The 12,004-nt window shown below is 45.1% G+C and overlaps 1 protein-coding gene and 1 pseudogene across 2 annotated transcripts in view; one reads left to right on the forward strand and one right to left on the reverse strand.

Moving 5' to 3' along the window:
• Dock1 (dedicator of cytokinesis 1) overlaps positions 1-12,004 on the forward strand; it is a 506,850-nt gene that overhangs the window by 165,808 nt on the left and 329,038 nt on the right. The gene's annotated exons all lie outside the window — the stretch shown is intronic.
• Positions 3,854-5,366, reverse strand: LOC116104101 (annotated as a pseudogene).

Here is a 12,004-nt window from a genome sequence, read left to right on the forward strand (position 1 = left end):
ATCAACTTTCAGGCCAGCCAGTGCTGCATTAGTGAGACCCTGTCTCAAAACAAAGCAAAACACCCTGAACTGTGAAATGATTTGGTACATGGCTTTTTGTCATTTTAAAGCTAGAACATTGGCTTCTTAAGTGGATGCTGAGTTCTGCTGTAGATAGAGCATCAAGCTCAACAATTTTATGACATAGAAACTGAGTGGGCTGAGCCAAATAAATTCATGTGAAGCTCAGACTCTGCTGCTCATGGGGGCAGAGAGAGATGAGAGAGGGGAGCAAGAGAGCTGGGAGCAGAGCTGCTTTGGGTAAACTTTCCAGACTATGTTGAGTCGAGGCTCCTGGAGCTCTGAGGATCTGTTATAGATGGTCTACAAGAACAAGGGGTCTACAAGAATTCCTAGTGCTAATCATCCTAGTAACTAGTTAAGGGCTCCCCTGGGGTAGGGCTGAGGAATTCTCTACCATGAAGACATCCAAGTAAGCCAGTTAGTCTACAGGCTCATTTGCAGCCATGCTTCCTGGCCCCTCATCTTGCTCACATGTTCTTTGAGGTATGGATGGTTTGAGGCAAGCTTTGGTGAGGACATTCGGATGAAAGGCATGTGGCCTCACAGAGTTAGGAATGGCAAAGTCAAGGGCTGCCTGCAGCAGTAATTACTAACTTGTATATTAGTTGTCATTGGCTAGGTAAAGACTACTGTGATTCCAAGTGCACATGTGGAATGTGTCCCGACTCTGACCCAGGCTTTTATGACTGTGTTTCCATGCACTGTTCTATTTGTCAATGTCTATGCCTTCCACAATCCAGAGCCGGGCCACTTCATTTTCTCTGATGCCCGTTTCACTTTATTTTCCAATAAATGAAATTATTTTCTTGCCCTTGCTTTTGCATTGAATTTTTAAGTTTTCTCTATAAACAGCCCTTTCCTAATGCAGAGTGAAAGCCAGCAGGTTTTCTCTGCTCATCTTGCCAATTAATGGTGGAGTTGGAAAATTTATTCCCTATTTGATTTAACTGGATACCCAGTTAGCTGTCAGCATGTGTCTCATCTACATTATCGTCTGTTCAGGCCCATGGTGATGTCATCGGATACTGAACCTTTCAGCAGTTGGTTGCTGGGCCTTTTGTCCTTTGTGCTATTATTTCGCTGTTTACTGTTGTCTCTGATGACATTTTTCTCTTTCCTTCAGTCAATTTTGGAAGAGTCAGGTACATTCATCTCCAAGCATGATACCTTTTCTGTTTTTCCTCCAGTTTGCAGAGCTAAGATGCTGTTCCCTGACTGCTTTGCATGTGCCTATCACAAGTTATTAAACACTGTTAAACTGACTGATGCTCATGTTCCAGCAGAAACCTCAGTGCTCTTTTTCAGTCTGTTCTTGCGTATATCTTTCTGTGCTATCTTGTTTGATTGAGTTCAAGTTAATCTCTTATTTCTATTATTGCTCTGAAAATAACAATGATTATAGTGATTTCTGGGTAACTTATCATTTGTTTGAAGTATATAGATGAATGGCGGCTTGAAAAAAAATATATTTTACTGTTACACAGCACCATGAGCTTGAATTCATATATGTGGGCTCTGGAAATGGCTCAGGGGATAAAAGTGTTGGTTACGTAAAGCATAAGGACCTGGGATCAGATCCCCAGAACCCAGGCATGTTGGTTAGCTTTTATAACTCCAACACTGGGGGCTGGGGCAGGGGCAGAGGCTGCCAGATCCTAGGGGCTTGCTGGCCAGCCAGACTAGCTGTAATGGCAAGCTCTGGCCTCAGTGAGAGACCCTGACTGAAGAAATAAGATGAAGAGTCTGACTGAGGAGCATAGCCAGTCTCTACTTCTAGGCTCTCCACATGGGTTCCTGGGTATGCGCCTCGCTTTGTGCATACACATGTTCATACCATCCCCACATGCAATTCATAAATAAACACACAAGTAAATACACATGTATCGAGTTTACTATGTTTCTCATGCTTAATTGTTCTGTATGCCAGAGGCGCCTGGCCTGAAAGAGACTTAGAATCCTGTCATCCCCATGACACTTGTCCCAAAGGTTAGAGGAAAAGCCCTGCATTTAGAAAGACCCTCCAGGAGCATAGTAGCCATGGTGAACAACTGTCTCCATGTGCGTAAGGTCCGGAACAGGATAGCTGAGGTGAAGTAGAGGAGGAGGAGGAGGAGGAGAAAGAGGAGGAGGAAGAAAAGGAGGTACCTTTCTTCCCCAGGAAGGTGGGAGTTAGCAGAAGGGTCTTTATAGCTCCTAGGGTGGAGCAGGAGCCAGGGAGGTCCAGTGAGCTGTGGGACTTGGGTGTTAGAGAAGTTAGGACTTGGGCCTGGGGGGGGGGGTCTCTAACCTTTGATGATTCTCCACAGGGGTGGAGGCAGGGAAGGGCTTTTGGACATCTCTTTAGGAGATGAGGAACCAGCTTCATTCCCCTTGGGCAGTATCTTCTCTATTAATAGTAGATGGCTGTGCTGACAGTTCCCAGGCTGGTAGGAGGACAGACCCCTGACTTGGCCTGTGGCACACACCTGCTGAGCATGTCCTAGGCATAGCAGGAAGCATAGGAGGTAGCCAGGACAATGAAAGGACGGACCCCATGGGTGCTGGAGGGTGCTGTGGCACCAAGGACACAGCTGCTGGGTCAGGGAGTGCCATCAGAGCCCACAGAGCCTCCGCACGCTGGGTGGACTGCTGAGTGCTATTAGGGGCAGGCCTCTGATGACTCCAACCTTGCATACCTTCTCAGAGGCTCATAGACACCCTTTGATGCACAACACCCTGCCTCTGTGCCCTGGGGCCCCTCCACTTCGTACAAACTACTAGCTTTCATTATGGGATTTTTCAAATCAAATTTGTTTTTTATAATATTTAAGTGTATGTGAACATACATACATACTTGTGTGTGTGTGTGTGTGTTGTATGTGTGGTTGAGTTCAGGTGCCCACCGAGGTCAGAGGTATCAGATGCTGTTGGAGCTGGGGTTCTAGCTGGTTGTTAACCACCTGACATGGGTGCTAGAAACTGAACTTTAATCTTTTCCAAAAGCAGTGAGCACGTTTAACCACTGAGGTATCTCTGTAGCTCCCAAATTTGTTTCTATTGATTGCTTTTCTCTCTCTCTCGCCTGTCTCCCTTTCCCACTTTGTTCCTGTCTACCTCTGGTCTCCTTCTTTCCTCTTTCATTCCATATGGTTCCCTTTTCCACAGTGAGCTGTTAATTTTAGTGTCTCATTTTCCCAGTGGGAATGAGATCACCCTGTGTGGCTGCAGGGTACACTAGTTCTGGTTGAAGAGGAGTGTCTTTGCCTTCAGGATTCATAATGGGGAGTCTCTCAGTCTAGGGCTAGCTTGCAGCAGACCTGCAGCCATGGCTGCAGGTCCTTGATGGAAGCTGTGTGCTCTCTGGCTGGGGATAGGGTGCTTGGACAAGGCACTAGGAAAGGAAGATGTTGACTGAGAGATTTTTGAGCACTGCTCATGCTGGGCTTCCTTTGATTCAAGGAACTTTTTGGTGCTGTGCTGCAGCAATTCATAACCACAAGCTTACTAAGCCATTCTTACTTATTTATAGGCAAAACGCATCAGAAAAGAAGGAAGATAGAACAACATGATCAAAACCATCTTTGGACAGAGAGGTTCAGTTTTGCCCACAGTTCCACGTAACAGATCAGCATCAAAAACAGTGAAGGCAGGAACTCACATAGGACAGGACCATAGGGGAGGAGCTGATGCAGAGACCATAGAGGGATGCTGCTACCTGGCTTCCTCATCTTGGATTTCTTACTCAGACTGCTTTCTTTCTTTCTTTCTTTCTTTTTTTAACTTTGTAATTATATTTATGTACAGAAAACTTAGTGTACATTTAACCCAATTTAGTGGCTAGTTCTTTAGCCTTTGCCTTTTCCAGCTTGGCAATTCGAACCACAGACTTAGGACCCAGGACGTTGCCTCCCCAGTGGCGATGGATCTCATCGTATCTGCCATTATAGTTGGTCCTAATAGCTTCCACCAGCTTAGCCAGAGCACCCTTGTCTTCCGAGTTAACCTGTGTGAAGGCAACAGTGGTGCACGTCTTCCTGTGGACCAGGCGCCCCAGCCTAGCCTTTCCCTTGATGATGCAGTAGGGCACCCCCATCTTTCGACACAGGGCAGGCAGGAAAACCACCAGCTCAATGGGGTATACATCATGGGCAATCACCACCAGTTGAGCCTTCTTATTTTCCACCAAGGTGGTAACTGTATTGACTCCTGCTCGGAGGACGGGTGGTCTCTTAGTTGGGATGTCCCCTTTGTCAGCAGCTTTCTTCTCAGCCCGGGCCAGTAGCCTTTGCTTTGTCTCTGGCCTGTACTTGTTGGCAAGCTTAAGCAGCTGAGTTGCTGTTTGCCTGTCCAGGGCCTGGGTGAACTGGTTAATGGCAGGAGGTACTTTGAGACGCTTATAGAGGATGGCTCTTTGCCGCTGCAGCCTGATGTAGCGAGGCCATTTGACGAAGCGTGTTAGATCTCTTTTGGGCTGGATGTCCTGCCCAATGCCGAAGTTCTTGGACCTCTTCTCAAACAAAGGATTGACCACCTTCTTGGCCTCCTGTTTCTTGACGACAGTGGGGGCCAGGGCCACCTTCTTCCCCTTTACCTTCTTTCCTTTGGGCTTCTTTCTTTGCTGGTGGAGAGAGCTCAGACTGCTTTCTTATAGAACCCAGGGTGACTAGCCCAGGTTTGACACCTGTCACAACAGGCTGGGCAATCCCTTATCAATCACTAATTAAGAAATATCCCTCAGGCTTGCTGGCAGCTTGATCTTACGGAGTCATTTTTTTAATTGAGGTTCCTTCCTCTCCACTGACTTTCCTATATGTTAAGTTGACAGAAGACTAGCCAGCACAGAAGATGCACCTCTGTGTTACCTGCTGGCTGTGCTCCAGAGAAACCTTTTGGAATCCTGATGATCTGTTTTTGGAGGAAGAGGTCTTTAGAAACATGACTAAGATGACGTGGGTAGGGTAGATGGATCCTAAGCCATTGTGGCTAGTGCGTTTGGGGCATGGAACAAAACACAGAATAGAGCGATGGCATCAGAAGTAGGTGTCCCATGACAAGGAGAGGACCCAGAGGAAACTGTTCTATTGACTGACTTGACCTCAGACAATTGGAAGTGTGACCTACCCAGCCTGGGACACCTGTTACAGCATCCAGAGCTGAGTAACATGGACAGCAGTAATCAAATGCCTGCCTTTTGGGCCTTCCTTGCTTTTCCTCTCTTCTTGTACCAGTGCGTTGCTGAACTTCTCCTCAATGTCTCCTGGCTTCTTTGGTACCATTTTTACTGTGGTCTGCCAGTCAATGCCAGTCTTCCTGCCAAACTTCATGTACTGGTTTTATGTTCTTCAGTTTTCTTTTCTGTGGTACCTCCTTCCACACTGTCACCACTCAGGCCTCTGTGTCCAGGAATGATCCCACTCATCTCTGGTAATTTACCATAGTCACCTCACCTATGGGGGAGAAGATGCCTTAGAAGGGGTGTCTGTTGCCAGTGATGGTTATCTTTGCCACCAGCCTTTCCTGTGAAGAAGATGCTGTCTGACATGAGGAAGTTTTTGTTTAGTTTTATGGTTCCTCTCCTCTCCTCTCCTCTCCTCTCCTCTCTTCTCCTGTGCTCTCCTCTCATCCTCCTCCTCCTTCTCCTCCCCCTCTTCTCTCCTTTTGGTGGTGGTGGTGATGCTAATGGTAGAGCGTAGCATCTCACTCCATAGCCCAGGTTAGCCCAGAACTCACTTTGTACCATAGCAGCCTTGAATTTGTGGCAGTATTCCAGGCTTAGCCCTCTGCATGCTGAGATGATAGAGATGGGACATTGTGTCTAGCTTTAAATGGCCTAAGCTTTTCTTATTTTGACAACACTTAGAGAAACTCCTCTGTATTTCAGTGTAAGTTGACATCCTGTATCTTCCTCAATTGCTTTCTACTTTATTTATCAAGGCAGGGTCTCTTGTGGAGCCCTAGACCTCCAAATCCTGATAGTCCAGACTTCCAGTTTGTTCCGGGGAGTCTCTTGTTTCTGGTCTTAACATGCTAGGATTAGAAATGGCTACCATACTTACCTGTTTTTATTGTGGGTTCTAGGAATCCAAACACTGATCCTAATGTTTGTGCAGTAAGTGATTCATCCACTGAACCTTTGCCCCTAATAGGTTTTTTTAAAACGTTACTATTTTATTATTTATTATTTATATAGCTTCTGATGCAAAATGGGACATAAATTGTAGCTCATTTGAAAAGGATCATGGAAACATGTTAGCCGATGAAGGTGAGGGTGGTTTGAGAGAGGGGAAGTTTTGTATAGTGACTAATGTTTGGGGCATGGGTTGGCTTTCTATCCTGGAGGCTTATTAATTAGTGATGGCATTAGCAGTGGATGCTCAGGAGACTCAGGAGATCTGGGATGCCGGGCAGCAATATTGGAACGCATTAACAAGATCAACAACCTCAGATCCATTTCTACAATCTTTTCAGCCACACAGCTGTGTCTGAAATGTATGTCTGTCACTGTTGGAGACCATTGTGTGTGTCAGTCACAAGCTGTCATGGTACAGGTTGTGGCTTGGAGTCAGTGTGTCAGGAGTTGGCGACAGGATGTTCTCATTCTCCTCCAATTAGTGTGTGCGCTTGTGTGTTTTAAATATGCTGAAATGTATATGACATAAGGTTTATGAATTTATAACCATCTTTTTATTTTTATAAAATGCATGCATATGTATGAATGCAGGTGTCAATGGAAACCAGAGGGTGGCATTGGATCCCCTAGAGCTGGAGTTACAAGCACCAGTGGGAACCGAATTCAGGTCTTCTAGAAGAGTAGTAAATGCTCTTAACTGTTGTGTCATGTCTCTAGCCCTGTTATAGACATCTGTTTTGTTTGTTTCCGAGACAGTCTTTTTTTTTTTTTTTTTTTTTTTTTTTTTGGTTTTTCGAGACAGGGTTTCTCTGTATAGCCCTGGCTGTCCTGAAACTCACTTTGTAGACCAGGTTGACCTCGAATTCAGAAATCCGCCTGCCTCTGCCTTCCAAGTGCTGGGATTAAAGGCATGCACCACCACTGCCCGGCACTTTTATAGACATCTTAACATGAGCAGACCCGCTGCAATGGGAGCATTCACATTGTGTGCCCACGTTACTGTCCCAATATTGCCATTCAAGAGGAAACCCTATACTTACAATCAATCACCTGTTCTTTGTAACTCCAGCACCTACAAACTCTCATCTGTTTCCTACTGTGTATATTCTATATTAATGGCACCAGGAAGCATGTGGCCTTTTCAACTTTATTTTTTCCTTTACACACTTCAGGATTTTTTCCTATGGTAGCATCTAGCAACTCCATGTGAAAGGCTGAATGGTGTTCCTGTGTGATGAGCCACAGTCTGTTCATGCTTACATCCTTGATGGACACTTGGATGGCTTCTGCTATGCACATAGTTTCCAGACTCACTCTTATATAGAATTTTAATAGCTGTTTTATGTTCTTTGCCATGTATGCCTAGTTTTGGCCTGCCAGTTCACATAGTTTTCCTCCTGCTTGTCAAGAATGATGTCCTTTTGTTTTATTTATAGTGGCCTCTCCCAAGTTACTCCATTGAGTGACAGATTGATCTCTAAGTTTCCCCTTTTACTTAAAATAATACAAAATTATATCTGTTATAGTTGAGAACTGACTCTCTCTCACACACTGTGTGTTAAAACTTTATTATCTGGGATTGTGATTTTGGACCGTGCTGGAGCCTTTAGGATCCAGGACCTAATGGGAAGGTTGTGATTGAGAGGGGATGTGAACTCTGGTCTCTTCTTTACCATTTGTTTTCTAGTCAGGAAGCATGTGTGAATGTGTGTATGTGGCAGGGTAGGGTGTTGCTCCACCATGAACTCCCTACTGTTGCATAGAGAACTTTTGCTAAAAGCCCAATCTCAAATGCAGAGCTGCAGAGCATTTCTTAATTACCTCAGTTATTTTTACAAACACATGAATCGGTGTGTGTTACTGCCCACTTCTATTTCTGATACAAATGCCCCATTTATTTACCACTGGATTTAGAGTTCCCTCATACACAAATATGGTTGTTCTGTGTAAAGATTCCATTTCTGGATCATTCTATCACCAGTACTGAGGCTTCTTTGGGTGCTAACAGAATTCTGGAGACTTGAACTACATATGATAAGCAGATATGTATTATGCATAGTTCAAGTGGAAGGCTTCATTCCCCGGCATGTTATCAAATGGTAGAAGCTTGAAGGGTAAGCAGAGCGGTAGGGCCCTCCTATTTATGTAACAGAATCTGCAGCCTTTCTGGGTTAATTACCTCTTAAATGTGTCTCAGTACTGTCACCATGGTCAATGTACTTGAACTTAAATATGGAAGGGGGTATTCAAACACAGGACTGGTGTTAGGACTCAATATATATTTAGGGTGAAGTTGAGGAGAGATGGTCATGAGCTTCTAGTTCTGTCGCCGCCTCACTGACCAGTGGAAATAAGGAGGCAACCACAAACTCTTCTCCAAGCAGTTTGTTCAGGAACCTTGTACTTTTTCTTTCTACCTCTCTCTCTTTCTCTCCTTTTTCTTTTTTCTTTCTGTCTTCTTCCAGCCCCCAGCACTCGTGGGTTAAATACTTTCCCTAGTCCCAATCTGCATCAGCTACGTGGCAAAGCATAATAGGCTGCGGGAAATCATGCCAGCTTGCATCATAAACTAGAGGCACACAGCTTTTCCAAATAAGGGCTTGTTTATCACCATGCTTTAGGGTGGCAGCTGTGGCTCTCCACAGTTCCCCCTTTTTGTTTTAAACACAACAGGCAAGAGTAGAGGTCTGATCTCCAGTAACCATGAGAAGGACATTGCAATGGCCCTACAACCTGGTGGTAATATCTCTTGGCAAAATATCAAACCCGTCTTTGAGAACACGTACATCTAGTTTGTACTACAAACCGGGCTTATTTAATATCTCTTGGCAAAATATCAAACCCGTCTTTAAGAACACGTATAGCTAATTTGTACTACAAACCGGGCTTATTTAATACAGCCACTCAGCACGTGTCTCTGTCTTAGGTGATTTATTTGCCAGAGTCCTAACTCGTAGCAGCCAAGTTGGTGCCATGCCCGTCCTATGCCTTTTTCCTGGAGGTGGGACCTGGGACATCAACCCACGTGCAATCAGACGTGCTCTCCAAGAGTCCGCTAGAAGCTGATCTCTAGTGCAGTGCTTAGCCTTGCATCCTGAGTATGAAGAAGAACATTCAGAATAGTTAACCAAGCCTGTGGAGATTGCCCTGCCTCCAGGGCTGCAAATGCTTGCACTACCAAAGCAGCCTGTCATTGCTGCCGAACCCGCATAGATACACCACAACGCCAATATACTGACAAGGACCAGTAAAGCACCCACGGTTCCAATATCCACCCACTCTTTAAATTATTGAGTGTGCTAGCTGTCTGAACAGTGGAACTCAATGCAATAGTAGAAGCTGTGGCTCCAACCACAGCGAATGTACCTGGGCATCCTGGCAACCACAGCATGGGGGAATCTATCCTGAGGGCTACAATCTAGCTTACTCCTGTTTCCTAAGGCTAGCATTACTAACTATAAACACAAACAGCACCCAAACACATGCAAGGGTCGGAGCAAGGACATAATTTTTCCTGATGCTAATAATCTGACTAAACTTTCGAATACTTCACTAGAATTTCTTTCAAATGAAACATTTCCTACTGCTCCACCAGCAATCATGGCCATGGGAGAAATATCCTTGCAACTCCCATTCACCCCACTCAGCATTTGGCAGGTGCATCTTGAGGTGGGGCGCTTTTCCTTGTAGGCTGTTCAGGAATCCAAATGGGATCTTGGCGGTCCTGTGGAAACACACAAACATATCCTCTCGCACATGTCAATACCAGATCCGAGTAAGGAGAGCAATAGATATCTTTTCTCTCGGCATAAGGCCATACATAGCCTATTCCCCCTTTTTGTTTTAATAAGCATTCTTTTAAGGTCCTATGAGCTCTTTCCACTATTCCTTGCCCCTGTGGGTTATAGGGTAATCCATGGATTAAATCAACATGCATTTGTTTACAAAAGGACACAAAGAAAGATTAAAGGAATAGAAAAGAAATAATCCTTAATATCAATTACAATTATAGGCCATCTCCTTGGCAGGGCTGATAATAATGGCAGTCCTCTTTGAACTGGCCCCATGATCTCCATTTGTCTATTAATAGCTCTTAAATCATGCAGTAATCGCCATTTTCCTGATTTTTTCTTTATTACAAAAATAGGGGTATTCCATGGTGAAACCGAAGGTTTGATATGCTCCAATTCAAGCTATTCTTGTACAAGGTGAGCTGCAGCTGTCAATTTTTCAGAGGACAAAGGCCACTGAGGAACCCACACTGGTTCCTCTGTCTTCCAAGTGATAGGTATACCTTCCTTAGCGGCCCCTAGGAAAAAACCCAGCCCCTGCCTCCCTTCACGCGGCTGAGCAACAATAGGGGTCTTTTGGCCTTGCAAATACTTCCCTAGGCCAAAGGAAGGATGATATCCCATGGCCTGCATAATACCACGAGAAGTCTCAGTATAATTTCCTTCATTAGTTAATGTTAATCCCATTTCTATTAATAGATCTCATCCCCATAATGATACCAGAAGTTCAAGTACAAACGGCTGAATGTTCCTCTGCATCTTCCCAGGGCAATTCTCTTGCACTCATAGTGGGTGTTTTTGCATAACCTAATCCTTGGAGAGTTTGAGAGGACTCTTGAAGAGACCATCCCTTGGGCCAATTCTTCTTTGCTATAATACTTCTATCAGCACCAGTATCAAGAAGTCCTAAAATTTTCTTTCCATCCACTCTTATCTCCAAAAGAGGACATTGGTCCATCTGATCCCGTAGAACCAAACCCTCCTTTTCCTCATTATTTTGTGATGGAAACATTTCATGACAACTGGGAAGAATAAGAACCTGAGCTAATCTATCTCCGGGGGAGATGGAAACAATCCCGGGGGGGGGGGGGAGGAAATCATAATCTTAACAACTCCAGTATAATCAGGATCTATGACACCAGGATGAATAACTAACCCCTTTAATGCTGATGATGAACAGCCAATTAGTAACCCCACTGTTCCCTTGGGGAGTGCACCTTGGAAATCTGTTTCTATTAACTGAACGCCCATCTGAGGGGTTAGTACAAGTCTGGTGGCAGAGCAGAGGTCCAATCCTGTGCTCCCCTTAGTGGCTCTCTCTGCACTGGTTGGGTTGCCGCAGGGTTGGCCAGTTCCCCTCTGGCTCGTTCTCCATTGCCCCATGTATTTGCGGGCCCTGCGGACGAGGGCCCCGCTGCCTGTTTTTTGACCTGGCTCCACCATAGCCTGTAGTAAGTGGCTGTCCATTAATGTTTTTCACTGATCTGCATTCATTGTCCCAATGATTTCCCTTTTTACATCTTGGACACAATCCAGGTTGTTTTGGATGGTCCTGCATAGCTCCTGTTTCTGCTGTTCTTCCTCTATTGGGACACTGCCTTTTAAGGTGTCCCAGTTGCCCACACCAAAAGCATGTACCTGGGTTCCACTTGTTACTTGTTACCTTGCGTTATCTGCATAACCGCAGCAGCAAGGCCTGCATTCGTTAATGGACCACCCAGTTCCCTACGTACTTTCATCCAAACCTCAAGTCCTTTATGTTTGTAGGGAGTTATGGCAGCCTTGCATTCCTTGGTACATTGCTCATAAACTAATTGCTTAATCAGCGGCATGGCCACATCTGGGCCTCCGAAAATCCGTCCAGCTGCTTCTACCATTCTAGCTACAAAGTCTGAAAAGGGCTCCATGGGTCCCTGAATAATTTTAGTCAAATTTCCTGCAACTTCTCCCTTGTTAGGCAATGACTTCCATGCTCTTGTAGCAAGCATATTAACTTGCTCATACACCTGCAGCGGATATCCAGTTTGCTGCTGCACAAACC

The sequence above is a fragment of the Mastomys coucha genome, unplaced genomic scaffold (assembly GCF_008632895.1).
Source record: "Mastomys coucha isolate ucsf_1 unplaced genomic scaffold, UCSF_Mcou_1 pScaffold21, whole genome shotgun sequence".
NCBI classification, from domain to species: Eukaryota; Metazoa; Chordata; class Mammalia; order Rodentia; family Muridae; genus Mastomys; species Mastomys coucha.